An 18,130-nucleotide genomic window follows, 5' to 3' on the forward strand; every position below is an offset into this window, starting at 1 on the left:
GATAAGTCTCAATCTAAAATCGAATCTTCAAACGACCATAACGACCATGATTCAACGTCCATCGCGTCTCCGCGGCGTAAAAATCTGCACGGACACCGTTGGGCACTCGATCTTCGCTCCTTCTCTCCCGTCCCGTTCCAGGCAAGAAGGACGAGCGTCGTTAAGAATGCGCGGGACAAATCCTTTGATCCACCAATTAGATTCCAGTTTTCGACAAAGATCCTCTTTCCTTGGCCAGGGAGGATTTAGCGAAGGCGCTGCGATCCGGACGCTTTCTTTTCCCTCTGCGTCACATTTTGGGAAGAACTGCAGACTAGGGAGGGAAATAAGAGGATAAAGCGAGATAAACCGTCGCAGGACAAAACCTACGACTGTTTCCGCGGGAGGACGAGAGTTATGGCTGCAGCGAGGATGCCGTCCCGTGGATTAGAAGCCACTGCTGCTAGCATTGCAATTACACCCTACTATTCTGGACGCTCCTCCTTGGATCACATACGTCACACGTAGAAAGAAACAGAAACGTCAGCGGACATAATTAATCACTATTTTAACCCCTTTTGTACTTTTTTGATACTTCATTATCACGCGATGGTATCAAAGGGGTATTCTAGTCTAGAACTTTTAAAATATCGATTTTTTTCTTGCATTTTCTCTTTGCTCTAGACTAGAATACCTCCTTAAATTAGTTTGAAGTTCAAAGGTTGGCGCAGAATAATACTATTACATTGTACAATAAGAATCTTCCAATATGTAAATACGTGTACAAATATTTAATCTCAAATTAACATGTCTCGTCCATTTTCAGACAACAATTTTTCTTCGGAATATTTCTTCTCAAGTTTATTTTTTTTAAACAGCCTCGAGAGACAACAACAAACAGTTCAACCGTGGAATTTGCGAGATGTTCACGTTTAAATCGTTGGTGTCACGATTATATTACGACGCTATAATACGCGGGGGCGTTGACGTCCCGCAGCTGAATATTTGCAATTTTCGCGAGAGGAACGCACGGCGAATCGCCGCGCGCGATTGCTATCGTCGTGTAAATCGTTTTTATACGGGAGCGTTCTGTTTGAAATTACTGCGGAAATTGTTATTCCGGGCGGGTCGAGATACGGCCACTGTCTGCGCGCTGCGATTATACAACGAAAATAAATTCGCTGCCCGAATGTAGCCAGTTTAGCCTCCGCGCTTGTTTAAATGCGAACAGAAGCCGCGTTACTAACCCGTGACGTTCGAGAACTGAATAATTCTATTTCTGGTTGGCTGGATTAAATTTTGGGTAAACATTTACGTAACTTTTTTACAAAGGTAAAGAGACTTCGAGCGTAACCGAAATATTATCGGAATTATTATAATACATACATATACGATTCATGTTCGAGAAGAATTCATGCTTCCACGGCATAATATAACGCGAACGAAGCATGTCTGTCCGTCAATGGCGAATTCTACTGATCCAGGAAATATTAGCGTCAGCTAACTAGAACTGTAGCTGTATATTTAGGAAAGACTATTCTGTTGATTATATGATGTGAAGTTGAAATGAATTCAAACATACTTCTTTTACAGGGTAAGTGAATTATTAGAGTTAATCAAAAAAAAAGTTCGCGTATTTTTTACGATGTTTCAGTTTGTGCAATTTTTTGAAGTCATCAAAATTACTTTATATGCAGATGTTATATATCATTTTGTAGCTTTTGAAAAAGCTCTTCCATATTTAATTAATAGCTAAATTAATTTATCGATCGTTTAATTATGTTTCGTTTTAGTAAAATCATGGAAAATTTTGAGATTCGAGTACTTTTACAATGTACAAACGAAAAATAATTTATCCACCTTCTTTGCACTAAGAAGGTGAAATATGCGTGACTCCAGATAACATACTCCCCTAACTCAAAAATACCCCCACTGATAACTATTTCCACGTAATTTATAATCGAAAGGTGAACACACCCGCCGACGCCTGACCAAATACGACGCTTTCCACTGACTCCATCCGTTTTGCTACTTAATCCCAAATGAACGATTCTCTTGGAATAACCGAGGAACGAGTACGCAACGCTTGCTCAGCCGTCTCGATTTCCACAATTGCGCCCCTCGAACGGCGCCTTCGTCCCCCTCAACGACGCGTATCGTCGAGTGGCGGGGCAATTCGATACGGTGGGATTATCCTTGGAGAAAAGTTCGCCGTGTAGACGCGTTCTGCGAGCGGTTCGTTGGGTGACGACCTCAAACGCGCGGCACGGGGAAGAGCGCGCCCCCTGTTTACGCGTAAGCAGTCTAATGTTATGGAAATTGGATGTCGAAAGAAAACAGAGAGTATCCGCGGCGTGCCAGCTCCCCTGGAGACGAACGAATGACGGAATACGGAGAGAGCGAAGCGTGTCCCGACCCTCCCCGACGCGAGCACACTCGCCGCGATCCACTTTCCGCCCGTTACGCTCGTATCTTCTTCTTCTCCGTAGCACGTAATTTCCAGTTTCACTTTCCCCGGCCTGGTCCGTCTTATTCGCCCCCGGCCCCTCTTAACCGCGTTCCCTAGCCACCCTCGCACTTATCTCGCGCTTTCAACCCCCTTTTTTTCCAGCTCCCGCGGAGACGACGGTGCCGATTCCCTGGCAGATAAAAAAATTATTTTCTAGGATAACGGTATCTATTCCCGAAGCTATCTGGGTAATGGGGAAAAACTAATAGGGAGATCAGCAAGATAGGGGAACGAACAATATGCGAGGAATTTTATTGGATATCCAGTTGGATGGGTTTCTGTAATTTTGTATATTTGTGGCTTGGTGTACGACCATGGCGTATACCACTGATAGTCAGACGTATTCAATCTGCATTGTTTTGCACATGAAAAATATGTGATTTTCTTGATAAAAGTACTAATATTAATGACAATGTATATATACGAATATATTTGCGAATGTCAACGAAAAACCATCACAGAACTTACATCAACAGCCACAGTTATTGGATGTGAATATTCCCAGAATCTGTATAATACACCGCTCGTGACCAGACATATTTAGTCCACGTCACCATCCGCATGAAAGATGTATGAAGTTTTTTTTTTTTTTTCAATTGTAAATTCTACAGAAAACAAAAGCAATCATTGTTCGACTCACTATTTCAGCCACGGGTGCCAGGTGAGTATTATCACCGCCCAGCAGAATACGTCGCCCGTAGTCAGACATATTTAGTTCACGTCACTTTGTACACAAAACGTATGGCTTTTTCGGCTCAATATTAGCTTCACTGTTCGTTGCGGATAAATTTAAATATTCATATTTAAAAAAAAAAAAAAAAAACAAAGAGACATAAGCTTGAAATAAATTTGAATATTCATATAAACACATAAACATATACATTGGGCAATAACTTTGATCGGGTTGGATACCTCCGTTATTTTTGGAGTTATGAAGAGACTTTATTCATAAAATCTGTCTGATACAAAGAATACTATATTATCCAAGGTGCTCAAAGTTATTACTGCTCCCTGTATATATTTAAATGTAATTGAAACGCATTTGCGGAAAATTAACTTACAGAGAACGGATCGTGACGCATCTGGCCACCAAATGTTGGAAAATAACCTGGACGTTTACAAATTTCGAACGAACATTTACGACGGTGCCGTACGTAATACTTGTAACTGCCGACGCTGTAGAAAAATGAATTTACAACTCAACACGAACATTCAAGGATATTTAAATATATTTCCTGAAATAAACTCGATAATTTTAATGAAATCGATCGTCACTGTTCTACTTTATTTTTAAATTGTTCTTTTATTTACCCAGATCCAACGAGGAAAAAGGTAGCGTACGCCGTTGTATTAGATGATTCATGGTGATCGTATCGCCCCCATCTGTTCACCAGTTTACGTGGGCGCACACGGATCGGTCGAGCGCATACGTGGCCGTACGACTTAACGACACCTTGGAGAAATTTTCGCGAAGAACAAGGGGATGGAATCGAACCGGAAACCACCGAGTAGAACCATTATCCCGGTTCCTTACTGTCTTTCCGCCAGGCCCTGGGAGACCGTGGGAAATTTTCAACCGACGGACGCTCGAATTCCAGCGACCCCGGGATACAGGAATTATGCACCGAGACGTGCATAATGCAGTTCCTTGGTTCGAGAAGACTCGAGCGAGCTTGGTCACCGAGTGAAAATATTCAAAAGGGGCGTGGTACTAGAGCTCTGGCAGATAAGGTCGCCTACATCGAGCTTCCGGGACGAATGACGAACGAATTAAGCAATTAGGGAGAGCTTCTTTGCGTTTCAAGAAGGGGAGATTGATTTTTTAAATCTTTTCTCGAAGATTAGTGTTTTTATTAAACTAGCATTTCACATTAGGGTTAACTAAAGGAAGCTCGCGTTAGTACAGCGGAGATTGTATTACACGGAAAAAATCAATTACACGGATTAGAAAGAAGTTTTTACGCGTAAATATTTCTGAAACGTCCGGTGGTCCATTTTGGTAAACATTCACCAAAGAAAAGTACCTATACGAAGTATCGTTTCCGAATCTAACTTCGGAGAATCTTCTTCGAGACGCCTCGATGGCGAAAACGTCTTCGAGCGAGGCGAGAACAACGACACCGTGAGTTCGAAATTGAACAAGGATTTATTTACATCCGATGCGGATCGTCGGTTCTTTGACAAATCGAGCAAGATCGGAATGCGAGAGGTGCGAGTTCGTCTCCTTCGGAGATCACCGGATAGCGAACGGGTATGAGAATTCCTTGTAACGTCAGCAAGACGGTGTCTCGGGCGGGATCGTGCTACGAATTCGCGAAGAAGAAGGAAACGCCTTCGTATAAAAGAAGAACAGCCGTTCTTGATGCTCAGAGAAACGTGAAAACCGCGAGCACTCGTGGCAATTTGTTCTCAGGAATTTTATCGACGTTCCGACGATGTTGAAAACGGGACGCCATGGACGGGGAATGAATTTAAATTGAGGTTAGGTTTAGGAACACCCGCCTCGACTGCGGCTCGCTTCTTTGCGTTATTTTTTTAATAACGCTTGCCCTACATGCGTGACTACACGGACTTTCTGCCGGCGAAAACGATAAAAACAACTAGAAATTTTATTTTGTACCATCTTTCAATGATTATTATTATTATTTTTTTTTTAAATCTTCATAGATAAGACCGTATTAATATTTAAGGCACTCCTTTCAATTTTAATATAAAAATAAATTTCGTCCTGCTGAACGCACCTGAATCTTAATAAAAATTGATATTATAGTGATGCAAACACATTTACGAAATTGTCGCAGTTTCACCACTTGAATTATTTCAAGTGGCACGCACAAGTTTCTCACTGTTCGAGATTCTCGAGGATGTTTTACAAGAAGAGTATCGTTTGTTTCTCCCATAAATACGAAACATGGCGTATGCAGCGAACTTTCGACGAAATTATGCAGCCCACAGAGGACGGAGCACGACCGCGTAAGGATTCTCAAAGTATCCGTGTAATGGGGCGAATATTTTCTGAACGGTGCCAGAGGAACGTAGGCCAGACATAAACGAGTTTCCTCTGTTATTACACCGGAATAAAAAAGCTATCTCGCGGAACGAGCCACGGGACGAGGGTTTCCTTGCGACTGTTGCATAGAAATTAGAAGAAAAATAGGGTTGGATACGTTTCATAAACTCCGTCCTCTCGCGAAACACTGGTTAGAGCAAATAAACGTACGAGGGGAAAAAAACTGAGAGAATAATTATGAGATGAGACAAGTTTATGGGACTATGATTAAGTTGAATTAACGAACTATCATCAATTTTCGTGCTTCCAGAAGAACATAGACGTCGGCTGGATCAATTATCATCCCGAAATAGGGGAGTTTGGAACTGAGATTAGCTACGGGGTGCCTCCGCCGTCTAAGAACTGCGACGAGGAAGGACTTCGACAAAGGACAAAAAAAAAAATGCCTGCATTTAGGTGAAGCAGGACGGAAGGTACGTCGTATATCAGTCGGTGGTTTCCCCTATCGACCGCTTATCTGCTGGGGCTAAGCGATTTTTGAACATCTCGTCGACAAGAACGAGCCCCAGACTGCTGATAAAAAAGGCTGGCCAGCTGGCGCGAAGAAGCTTTTTGTTCGGCGCTCCTTTCAGCCTTTTCCACGGCGACGCCGCGACGCCCTGTCGTCTCGTTCGCATATTCAGGACTGGCTGGCTGGGTCCACGACGTGATTTTCAGCGGGACAAAAAACTTTCGTTCGGCCGAGCGAACCGTGGCGATGGGAATTTTCCGATGGTCGCTGCTGCGAGTGTATGATTCAAGATCGAGTGATGGATCGTTAAATACTCTTGGAAGGCACGATTACCACCCGAAGGACAGTACTACCCAAAATAATTCTTAATTTCTTTCTGTTCAAGATGCGAAGATTTTCAAAGCTTTACTTAGAAGTACTTAATCTGCTCATTAATTTCGCGATTATGAAGAAATTTACTCCTTTGGCACAGGAACGAATATATACAAAAATTTCAAGGAAAAAAGGGAACAGGTGCTAGCCTCAAACAGTCACATTTAATAAATATTTAAAATGCAATTGGGCTTTAAATAAAATAAAGTTCCGTTATATTTGTAAATGCTGGAAAGATCGGTTGGATATTCAAGGAAAACAGAACTTGGCTAATCGATCGTGAGCATCTTCATTTCGTGCCGGTTCGATATCGATTTCCCACAATGTACTATATATATACCCCACGTTGATTATACTCTCTCTTAATTAGGTAAAAGTCCTTTAAACGTCCTCTACTATCGTTGCTCTTCTCAAACGCCACTTGCAAGTAGAAAGAGCCCACCATAATCACACATATCAGCCTTATGTTTCAAACAATAATACATCGAAATCGAAAGGATGGATTTACCTAAGGATAATTATCAAAAACGATCCTAAGAACGAAGATCGGAAAGTGTCAGACTCAGAAGAATCGCGCGACGCCGAGGGAGAAAAACGGGCTAATGGACGAAGTAAGTGGCAGGTCTGGCCACGTAGGAACGAGTTCCCTCCCAGAGGAGCCATAAGAGAGGCGATTCCTGGGGCCATTATTTTCACGGCCTCCTTTTCAAAGGAAACCACCTTCTTCGAATCGCGGTTGTTCTCCACGGGACAGCGGTCTTCGACTTTATAGGGATTTACGAGCTGCAGCGGCCAGCTGGATTGACTCTCTACTCGACCGCGGGACGAAATCACCGCTGGCTCGTAGTTTGTATTGCGAGAGGATTTCCCTTCTTTCGCAAACATACGAAATTCCCGCCCAAAGGAGAGGAGTCGAGGCCAGGCAAATATTATCCTTTCATACGGCTTCCGCCCCCCCCCCCCCCCCCTCGGAGCATCCGAACGAGAAACAATAATTAAACGTTCGACGTACCGCGGCAAAATGAAAAATCTATTTGTCCTATCGATTATTGTTCCAGAAAGGAGGCGATTAACAAATATTTGACCGACGCGCAACTACCTGTCGGATACTATTTGCGCTCCTGAAAAATCTATAGTGAGTGATCATATGTTTGAGTGATTCCTTTATAGGATGCATTTAAATTATATTGATGCGTCGTTCCTGACAGAACCTCTTTAAAAAGGAAAATTGATAAATCGAATTAAATTGATTCGATTGGAACAATATTTTCCTAATAACGTTGACAGTAAACGTGTTTCGTGTTTACAGTTTTGTTATTACTTGGCAAATAATAAGAAAATTAATTAAGAATCATTTGGCAAAATTGATTTCGATTAATTTTCATCAACGTAGTGATACTCAATCATACAGTCAGTGTAATAAGTATTCGTACAGCAACCAATTTAAAATAAATGGTTCCTGTAGAAATACTTATTACACTGACTGTATAATTACACAGTACTCCTACCTAGACACGAAAATTTAACGATTGAATTAATTAAAATTAACAAAATTAAATTATCCGCATAATTCTAAAGAAGATATAAATGTATAGAATGTAAAAGAATGATTGAAACCTCAAGGGATACAGATATTCTCGATTATGTCTCCTCGGAACTCTTTCTAATTGAATTCTCGACAAAGATTTAATTATCCAGTCGATTAAAACGCTGTGAAATAGTAATTGTTCGTCACCTATTGTTACTGGAGTAAACTTTTTCCCATCTCTGTCGCGATCAGTTCGAGACTTGCTACGTTTCTGAAGGTATTTAACTGTCAAAGAAGCGAGCAACGTGTTTCTGACAGTAATCGGATGGCGATCCGCGCAACGGGAGAAAGATTAATTGAAATTGCACCGAAGATTGGAATCTTATGGATCGAGGCAAGCATCGACTATTTTCGAGCGTAATCATTTTTCTTCGTTCAATCAAGGCGGGTTCCATGGAAGATTTGCGTCCGATAAGAAGGGACAGAAATCTTTCATTTATTATTCAGGAAGCTAATCGAGTCGTTGCTGCTCAAGGAAGATGAATGAGTAATTTGAAGATAGAGTTCTTGGACACCAGAACCTCATACAGTCGTTTTAATTGCACGTTTACCGACAAATCTGTATCGACGGCGGATATGAAGTATAAAATAAGACATCAATTTCTCTGCTGCCGCTATTCAATTTTGTTTAATGGCAAAATCAAGACGCGTAATTTTCTAGAGACATGTTAATTTTCGATTCTGCTTAAATTCTATATTCCGTTACAGAATTAGGAAATCCCCAATTCTAAGGGTTACTTAAATACACTGTCATGACGTCATTAAATACAAAGCTTGTAATCGATATTGAAATTAATGTCTCATTTAAATTTACAATCACCTCACTCTGCTATTCCGCAGATATGCAGCTTAACCGTAGATAATCTTCGTAATATTACAAAATTAATATTCATATGCTCCCTCTCTCGAAACAATTTTCGCAAGTAGTTCGGATTGGTCTAAACAGCAACGCGATACAACCGTAATCGCGCACGACTGAAAACAGGATGCTTTTTGCAGAACTTGAACGCCTCTGCTACCTCTGACACGACTACAAAGCAATCCCGATACGAAAGCTAATTCCAGCGACCGGCGTTCATTATCGAACAGTCCAATTTAATCGAGCATTTCGAGACAGGTGTAATTGAAGAGGGCGCTGATGATCCGGCTGCAAGAGGGAAGCTAACTCTCGCTTCGTTAGGGTTGCTGCGCAGGGGAACGAAAATGGCTGGAAATGCTCGCCTCCGACCCTTCGTTTCTTCTAATTAAGGTTCGAGTCCGTGATATCTGACCGGAAATCCGGGAGAGGAATTCGCAACGCCTCGATTCTTATCGAGCGCCTACCTTTAAACACCGAGGGCCACCTGTTCATACAGCCAATTGGCTGATCGAATGCGATTCGATTAAATCTACAACGCTTATCGCCTCGCTGTGTTCAGTCGTGCGATTTTTCAACAACTGTCAACGAGACTATCCTAATCGTTTTGTTTAATTACGTAACTGCGAAAAAGAATTCGTTATTCTGTTTCGTTCTATTCTCATGATTATTCGTATTTCATTCTAGCAATAATTAGGCGACGTATAAAAGGATTATAGTAATGAAGTTACGAGTAGAATTGACTGAACTTCGATACGAAGAGTTAAGATCGTTAATGTAGTTATAAAAATCTAAATTAAAAATGATAATGAAGACACTGTTAACGGGTAAAAACCACACTTGAACGATGAATTTAAATAACGTTTCAAATTGAAAGAATTAAACTTACTCGTGTAATTGAAAATAAAATAATTAAATTCGGATATTATTTACACTGTTGAGTTGTAAACTTTTTGCTCGGAAGGAAAATGCAATTTTCGAAAATTCCGTTTGATGAGAAAAGCAGAGCTTCAAGCTGGGATTAAATGGATCAGCGAAGAAAAATTGAAAGGCATGACATTAATTTAAAAAAAAAAAACTCATTTCTTCGGATGCAAGGCAGTTCGTTAAAAAAAAAAAGTTTAATTCAACGCCTCATCTCTGATTCCTCGCAAAGCATCCTTTGTACTCCCACGCGCCCTTTGCCCTCTCCACACCGCTTCAATCACTCGCTGTCTCTTATTCTTTGAACCTCCGATCCCTGTTTTTTGAGTCTGTCGCTGTTTCGCTTCTCCGCCCCCTTTCCCCTCGTACACCTCGTGCACGAGCAATCGTCATCGAAAATCGTACGCCAGTTCACTGAACATTCCTCGCGAGCCTTTCTCTGAAACGATCGATAGTAGTACTTTGCCAATATTTAAAATGGAACAAAATTGTTCGATCTCGTAAACAGACTATAATATTCATCGACATGCTGAACAGTTTTATAGTAATTATTTACGTAGATGTGCCGAGGCAAGACACGAAACTTTTCTTAGAAATATTGCACTCACTTTCCAGCGACGCCCTCGTAAATATACCACGAGAGAGTGTTTCAGTTTTCGTTTCAGCGCTTTTTCATCACTGTCAATTAACTCGTGTTACTCGGCGCGATTAAGCTGCGCAAGCTGCTTCAGTGTCATCCTTTTCACTCGGACAGCGAAGATACATCATCGCGATTTGAAGGGATACCTGTGCGTGGCTCGACTTGGAGCTAGTGTTACAGCGATCGCGTTACCCCCGTCGTTATCAATCGCAGCGCGATAACGAAGACGCGCTTCTCCTCGTTAGGGAACTTTTTCGTTAACGATCGAGGTGTTCTGAAAATGAATTTTCCCTCGGAAACAAACTCCTGTACTTCATATATACTTCAGTGATAAATATTTTCTGAAGTTCGTCACTGTACAAGAGATATGATAACGAACGAAATTCCTGAATTTACGCTCGATTGGCGCGAAACGTTCCACCTCGACATCACTTTAACGCACACCTGTCCCTCTGGCGACACTTTTTTCTTATATCAAGTTCCTAACGACACGAATAGCGAAACTCCATTTGCGGTGTTATTAATTTTTAAGCGCTTACTCGGCGGAAGGATCGATAACGAAGCGTGGTACGTACCTGCACGCTTGTTTACGTAGGAAGTCTACGAGCCTGGCTCTAAATCACCGGCGTTTAGCGCGAGAGCAGTCATTTCCTGCCTTGTTACCGGTCGACGTGAATAATTAAATTTCCTTCGGTCTTCACGGATGACTGATCTCTGGCTAATTGTGACGATTAAGCTCGAGACTCGCGTGAATTTCTGGCCAGAACTGGCCTCGGTTCGCGGCTGGTACGGCAGATCTTGTGAAATTCAGGAGAATGGAACTCGCGTGTGTGCTCAATATTTCAAGCGAGCAACGAGCAGAATAGAAACTCGCCAAGTCCACAGCGGCGATAGAATCAATTGTAATAGTAGGCGGCGAGAGGACGCTTTGATAATTGATTTCCTTTTTGTACAAAGAGCTTTCGGTGGAGAATCGATAGGAAATAACGTACCACCCTTGACGCTGACCGGACTGAATAATTACATTTTCTTTCAGTTTTCACGACCGACTAACCTCGGAGTAATTGCAACGGTTAAGGTCCGGATTCTATTACGGTAATTTCTATTCGAGAGGATATTGCGTTCCTTGCCAGACGCCGAGGCACGTATTTAAGATTAAATTGTCTGAGAAGAGGGGCGAGCGGTGTTAAGGTATTAACAAATGTAAATATTTCTCGCGCAGGTGTGCTATCGCCACTTGACGCGCCAAACAGTTAGGAATATATTTTTATTTTCAGGAAATAATAGGTGTTACGCTACACCTTTCTATAGTGATAAATATACTAATGGAGAGATTCCATGAATTTTTTCACGAGAGTTATGGGTAATAATAAACGAGTAAAAGATGAAAAATTGGGTATTTTGAAAAGAAGTAAAAATTACTCGATCTTCCCATTCTAGGGTTCATAATATTCTGACATCATATTTAAAACCACCATTATTCATTAGTTTTTCCTATATAAAATCCAAATATACGTTAGTTTGTGTTATAATTGGAATATCTCGTTAAAGTCGTCTTCGTCCTCTTCTTGAACGAACTGCAAATATCAAATTTCAGAAACAAAAAAATCGTTATTTCCCACCGATTTCAAAACTTTGACCAACTGCATCAAACACCAGCTTCACATTCGTCGACGTGAGTTCAATCCCAGGTGGCAGAGAGTTAGGTAACTGACTATAGGGTGTGCGAGGAAAGCAGGGCCAAGAAAGTTGCGGTAACGGTCGATAAAACGAAACGACACGGGTCAAGTGGATTCTAAGTTTAATGGCCCTCCTGACAGATGCCACATCAATTTGGTGGAAGGTGGCCTGTTAAAACGGAGATCGATTCGAGGGACAAGTCCCTGGCGTTAACACTCGTTCGTAACAGCCAAGAACCTGGACAGCCGGTGTACCAATTTCAATCGAGATCAAGCTGGGTGGAGATCGTGACTCGTTGATGCAAGTTCGACCAGCTTCTTGGACGAAACGACTTTTCGAGGAGGAGTTGCCTGGCAATTGCATCTGACACCAGTCATGGGCTCGAGGGATCTTCTGCGATCGAACTTGAAGCATTTTCGGTTGTACGTGTGTCGATGTTTCGATTGGCTCGAAGTCTGGGGAGATTCTAGGTGTCAGAGTTTTGGGAGAGATCCTGACTTCTTAGATTTTATTTTTTTAAATTTGTGGTGCGTGAATTTTATTTTGCCATGTTACATATATTTTGGTTTATTTTACTCAACACGTCTACTGTATGAATATTATATGCTCGATTCTCTCTGCGATAAAATATATCGATATTTGAGCAAATAATTTTAGTTTTCTCACAAGATCACGTATACGTCTTAATTGTGAAACATAATGTCTCTGATAACCATTAAGAATATTCATGACGGTTGTCGGTATCATCAACTTTAAATATCAAAGTAAATGCCGTACAAGTTGTCTGGGAAAAAAATGTTTCGCCCATAGAGTGTTAATTAGTCAATCTAAACTCTCAATCCAAGTTTTCATTATTCATGCTTGAATCGAAATTATTTATGAAAACTTGTCTAGTTTATTCGTAAATTCAACATATACAGATTTTGAAGCTAGCCGAATACCGACAGCCAATAAAGAGTTAAAAGTTGGAAATAAAAACGAAGAGGTACTCGGTTAAAGTTCCAAAAAAAATGTAAAATCCATCGATATAAAAGCTGTGCCAAACTCGTCCTAACGTATAGCTCTCCAATCTGGTGTACTACACCAAAAACCCATTTACCAAAGGTAGAGAGGACGCAGGACAGATCTCCTAGAATCATACTAAATAAACCTAGAGTCTGCGCGATATGTACACAACACACAGAAGCAAACATTGACACTAGACAGGAATATATAAACAAGACACAACAAACAACGCACAGAAATACAAGCATAAAAATTCCATCAAACTGAACGCAGGAAACTGCGTTTCACGGAATATCCAACTGAAAACACACTTCGAAATTTCAAGGAAAACAAACTCCAATTTACTTTTTTCACTTCCTCGGTTTCCCCGACATAATTGTTAATTTATTTCTATTCAAGATACGAAGCTTTTCAAAACTTTACTCAGAAGTACATGATCTACTCATTAATTTCGCAATTAGGAGAAGCAAACATATAAAAATGTGCTCCTTTGGTACAGGAACGAATATACAAACAAAATCTCTACAAAGAAAATCTTAAGGGAACAGTTTCCAACCAGTAATAGCCTCAAACAGTCACGTTTCACCCGGCAAGGGTGACTACAGGCAACTCTTACAGGAGTTTATCGGATGATTCCTCGCGTGGATAACTACCAACTCTGCAGATTTAACCACTCCTGATTTAGTTAGGATAGTAATTAATGAATATTGAAACAACCAGGCAGTGATTCAATTTTCAAAAGATAAATTACGTTGATGTAGTATGGAGTAGTGACATAAAATTCGAGTTTCGCAAGGGTAAATAGAATAAAATGGAATTGGGGGTTAAATAAAATAAAGTTCGTTCAGTGCGAGGTCAATAAATATAAAGTCCATGTTTTAATAAATATGGAATGAAATTCATGCAACAGAGAAACAATTGAAGCTTTATACCAGGTGTCCAAATAAAATACAATCACCTCCCCCTATGATATAAAAATTAAATGCTACCACCAGTACGACCGAAAAGAAAGGTTGCAAGGCAAACGATAAGCGAAGGTCGCCCATCCCCAAGGACCATCAGTGAACGCGATGCAATTATCGCGAAACGAAGACGCCAGCGAGCTGGGATCGGTAAAATCAATGGGTCGATGGTCGGGGAAGCTATCGTCGGATCTCCAGGGCGTCCGTAATTTCCTGTTAGGCGAGCCTCTCGAAACGAATCGGCGACACGCGTCCAAAGGGACGCCTCGCGCCGTATGGAGCCGCGGAAACAAAACGCCGGGACGCATACGGTGACAATACGCGATCGATATCCGTTTTCGGGGCGTCGCGACGCGAACGACGCGCGTAGGAGCGTTTCCCATGCAGTCGATCGCAAATTGATGACAATAACGACGGATCGACGGGGGTTCGACGCTGGCACTAATCGCTTTCTCCCTTGGTACAGACCACTTCGGGTAATTAAGTTTCCTGGAGTTTTCACAGGCCAGCAGCCACGGTTGGTCGGGATCCAATTGCCCTAACTACCGGCCGCAACTCTTGTATCTACCCTTCGAGAGCGTCCAGTGATTCCATCCGCGAGGAGATTAACCCCCTTGTAGGTCGGCGTACTCGCCATTTTTCCGCGGCAAGTTTCAATTTCAGTAATGACCACCGAGATAGGGATTGCGAAAGGAAGCTGGTTTCGGTGGCTTTTTGTCCAGTAAACACTAATTAGGCTTCGACATCATCGATAGTGATTTCGGTGAATCGCTTGGACTAGATGTACTAATTCGATCACGTATAGCATGGAAATACAAGCAAATGGAACTTTGAATTTTGTGAAAACGAGAAAAGGAAGACCATTAAAGATAAGACCGATGCGGCGTATCTCAGCAACGAGGGGGCATCAGTCGATGGTACATCTGTGGCAGGATATCGATTTTCACATAAAAGCTGCGAGTTACTATCTATTTTATCTATCTATTTTGTTACTACATCTTAACCCTGACAGCGATTCCTAGAGGTCCTTGTCACGCTAAGCTAGATCCTATTTACTAATTCATGAGGCAACATAACAAAACACCTTTTCGAAACAATCTAATAAAATTCTCCAATTCCTGGACGTTCAAATAATCCGAAAAATAATTAACGGTGCCAGTCGATTATTACCCAGGTAATAATACTAGAAGCCAAATGAGAGGAAAGTTTCTTCGAAACTTATTCAAGCTTCTGCCAGATACAAAAACAGTCCAGCGTGTTCTCAAGCTTGTCATTAGACTCGGAAGTTTCCAGAGAGAGTTGTCTTCACTGGAGAATGGCACACGATCACGCTAACTTTCCTGCCCTAAGGATCGACGGAAAGGGGTTAACTGCCCCTTTGAGCGAATCGCTAACTTCCAGTCGATAATAGACGCCCCCTTCGCTGGAGGTTCGGATTCTGGGATCGTGTATTGTGGCAAGACTCGGCTGTATGTTCGATAACGAATCTCTCCAAGTCGTGAATCGAAGGGAACATCGCTGTCTCTATTGGTGAGTTTCGTTACGTTGGCTATGACTCATTTATAGTCCTTGCTGCTTTGACGCTTCTCTATACTCTTTTTGGATAGACAATGGTTTTGGAAATTTATATGGAAATCTGATCGCGATTGGAAGTATAGTCTAGGTTAGACTGGAAGCGGTGTATTGAAATTCAGGAGTGGGATCAAACATAACAGAAAATGTCCTTAATATTGGGGCTCGTTCGTTACTTTTTGGAAATAGTTTTTGGAAATATGCAGGTGTAGGTTTTGGAAGCATTTATGTAAAGCTAATCGTGATTAGAAGTAAAGCCTTGGTTAGACTGGAGATGTTGTATTAAACTCCAGCAGTTGTAACTAGCCTAACAGAGAACGTGTATAATATTGCTGGAAACTAGAGTTCAAGGGAGCTTCAAGTACCCGTCCATGATGAATTGTACGGCGAAGAGAGGGAGGAAAGGATAACACTGTTCAGTAGTACCGGGACTTAAGAGGTAAAAGGCTTTAAAGCTCGGGAACTCTTGGGAACTTGAAGTAATTGTCAAAGCTAATACCACAATTGTTCATAAGATTTTCTGTTTCATAATTGAGAGAAGTTTCGAGGAATTACTCTCCCTACACTACTGTTTTAGAATTATATATTTTGTCTCTTAAATAGTGAACACAAATCAAAATTTATTATGAAAGTCAGCAACCATTCGTTTCCCTCGCTTTTCACTCAAGCTTCGACACTTAAACGTGTGAGAAGTAGAAGCAGAGGAGACTTTTACAGACAGAAAATATTCCACTGGCACCGATATTCCCCGGTTACGTCTGAGCAGCTTTTAAATAAATAAAGACATGAAAATATAGCCTCCTCGATATTCTCAGACAGCGGAGCACACATGTATATTAAATAAATTCGCTCCATCTTTCGAGCGGTAGGACTTAATCTACATACGTATTTCAAGTTCCAAGCTACCGCGTCAAACAACAATCTGCATATGGATCATCCCATTAGTATGGAGCTCGAGAGCGTCGAGGATCTGGCGAAGCTGTTAAATAATTATGGCACCGTGTGTCTTCGGCAATAACAAACCAGGATTATATAAAGCTCGTCAGGGATTGTCGTGGAACCGTGAGGGAGCTGATTCCTTCCGCGAAACTAGATAGAAATTATGGAATAAAATTGTTTAATGCTCTTGAAGAGATATATTAAAAAGAACACTGAAAAATGTTACTATCACTCAATCGAAATAGACGAAATCTTGTTGAACGTGAGTCTAGAGACTAGTAAATATCGAATTTATTGTCTACGTCACACGAAATCAAAACAAATTCTTGTAAAATGATTATTGTAAAGTCTCAACGAACGTTCACAAAAGAAAAATCAGTTCACGCACGTTTCCGCCACGATTTTTACGGATCCCTCTGTCGCTGCATGATATTTCGTCGACGGTTCGAACTTTTGGATCGCCTAATCAAGCGACGTAATCGACTCGAATCTGGATGACAAACAAGAAAACGCAAAAGAGTTGGCAGGACTGTTGCGTAAGCGCGGTTATAAGGCATTTCGCTGAAGCAACTTTCTAGGGAAATTGCGCTCCGAGTTTCACGTGGAGGATTTCAACCAAGGAGCAAGTTGTTTGTTTCGACGCGCCAGCGAAACGACTTTTCGTTTCTTCGCCGAGATGAATCTGGGTAGCCGCGGAGAACACTCGAGAGTCTCTGATTAGTCGAATTACCCAGCCAACTTTCGAGCGAGAAGCGCCCACGGATCGGTTGCTTTCGATTAACCCGGTGATCGGAGTTCTGGGGGGGATGATAAGAACGGCGAGGCTCTTGAAGAGTCGGAAAACAACTTTAATTAGACCGAGTTCGGATTTTAATGGGGTGTCGATTTTCCTTTTCTCGAGTTATTAACCTGATAGGTTATTAACGAATCGTAATGTGCTGTCACGTTTGTCTTGATTCAAACAAATTTTAACTATTTTTAAACTCAAATGAACTTGACTAATGTAACATTTAATTAAAATAGCGGTAATGTTCGATTCGTGACAATTTTTCTTATATAAAAGTGAGAAGTTTAATAATATAAAATAGAGAATTAATTACAATTCCTCATCTCCTCCGGTTCGAATGATAATTTCAACGCTCATCTCCACCAACAGCTACGAAACCGCACAGTATGAGCAGTCTTCATCAAAGGTCGATCAAATTGTAGTAAATTGATTCCGCGTTGACTGGTAACCAAGTGTAATGTCGGTCGTCGAGCGGTCCCTGGCGACGGTTCACCTCTGGTAGAGCGTCGTTCAGCTCGCCAGGGGCTGAAAATAGGCGACGCGGGTTGGCTTCCTTGCTCCTGTCTGCCACCTCACCTCCATAGGGTGGGTATTTATTTGCTAATGAATTTTAAAAAGTGCCCAGCAGCTCTTGGGGCCGCTCGACCAGTCTTTCATCATAATAATTTGATTTCACCGAGCCTCGGCCGATGCGGCGATAGGTTTTGTTTACTTTCGGATATTAACCGACTGTTTCGCGGATGGGGGAAAGAGAGAGAGAGAGAGAGAGAGAGAGAGAGAGAGAGAGAGAGAGAGA

General features: G+C 41.6%; 1 protein-coding gene across 1 annotated transcript in view; it reads right to left on the reverse strand.

Moving 5' to 3' along the window:
- The window catches only part of LOC128873907 (acetylcholine receptor subunit alpha-like 1), a 156,923-nt gene that overhangs the window by 55,389 nt on the left and 83,404 nt on the right, over positions 1 to 18,130 (reverse strand). The window lies entirely within an intron of this gene.

Source organism: Hylaeus volcanicus, chromosome 3 (assembly GCF_026283585.1).
Source record: "Hylaeus volcanicus isolate JK05 chromosome 3, UHH_iyHylVolc1.0_haploid, whole genome shotgun sequence".
NCBI classification, from domain to species: domain Eukaryota; kingdom Metazoa; phylum Arthropoda; class Insecta; order Hymenoptera; family Colletidae; genus Hylaeus; species Hylaeus volcanicus.